Genomic DNA, 760 nt, shown 5'->3' with positions numbered 1-760 from the left:
TGCTAAAAGGCACTTTGTAAGTGAAATTCTTTGAAACATCCTATCAAGTACTTATCTATCTAGCTAATATTATGCTATTAATTATTTTCTTTATTATACTTTATATTCCTTTATTAGCTAATTTTGTCACTGATCTCAAAAATGCTTTTATATTAGGTTCATATGACACACAGGTTTGACTCAGAATTGTCATTAATTCTATATGGATGATGATTGTCTCCCACAATTTGTTTCAGTGCTTGGCAGAGAAAGAATTTAGATGATGTCTCTCTGCTTGGTATTAAAATACAGAAAACAGAAAGAGGTCAAGAACACCTCCACATAGAAATTATGGGTGAGAGCCAAACTGCTTAATTTAGGAAACTTATTTGTGACTAAATTTTTAGATGTCTAATGAAATTGTCTAAAGTAAGTGGCTATGTGTATGTGGCTATGAGAAGGATGTGGCTAGGTAGCAGTGAATAGCAGATAAAGATACAAGAGACAGGGCTTTGGAAGACTTCTAGCTTGACATCTTATTTGCCTAACTTGAGCCTCCCCTTAAAGGCTTTCAAAGACATTCATGCCGGTCTACATAAGGAACTTTCTTTATTAGGACTTCTTTAGTGGATACTTTAATGCAGAAGTTAGGTGTCTAATGCTGATTAGTCCTCTTCTTCCTTTTAGCCATTCTGCATGACCACTGTCTGGATAAATAATATACACTACAAATGCACAGACTCTCTGCAACTTTTTGAATTCCTCCAGAGAAACTCCAGCC

Source organism: Apteryx rowi, unplaced genomic scaffold, assembly GCF_003343035.1.
Source record: "Apteryx rowi isolate R43461 unplaced genomic scaffold, aptRow1 scaffold_275, whole genome shotgun sequence".
Classification (NCBI taxonomy): Eukaryota; Metazoa; Chordata; class Aves; order Apterygiformes; family Apterygidae; genus Apteryx; species Apteryx rowi.
This window is presented reverse-complemented; position numbering follows the sequence as displayed.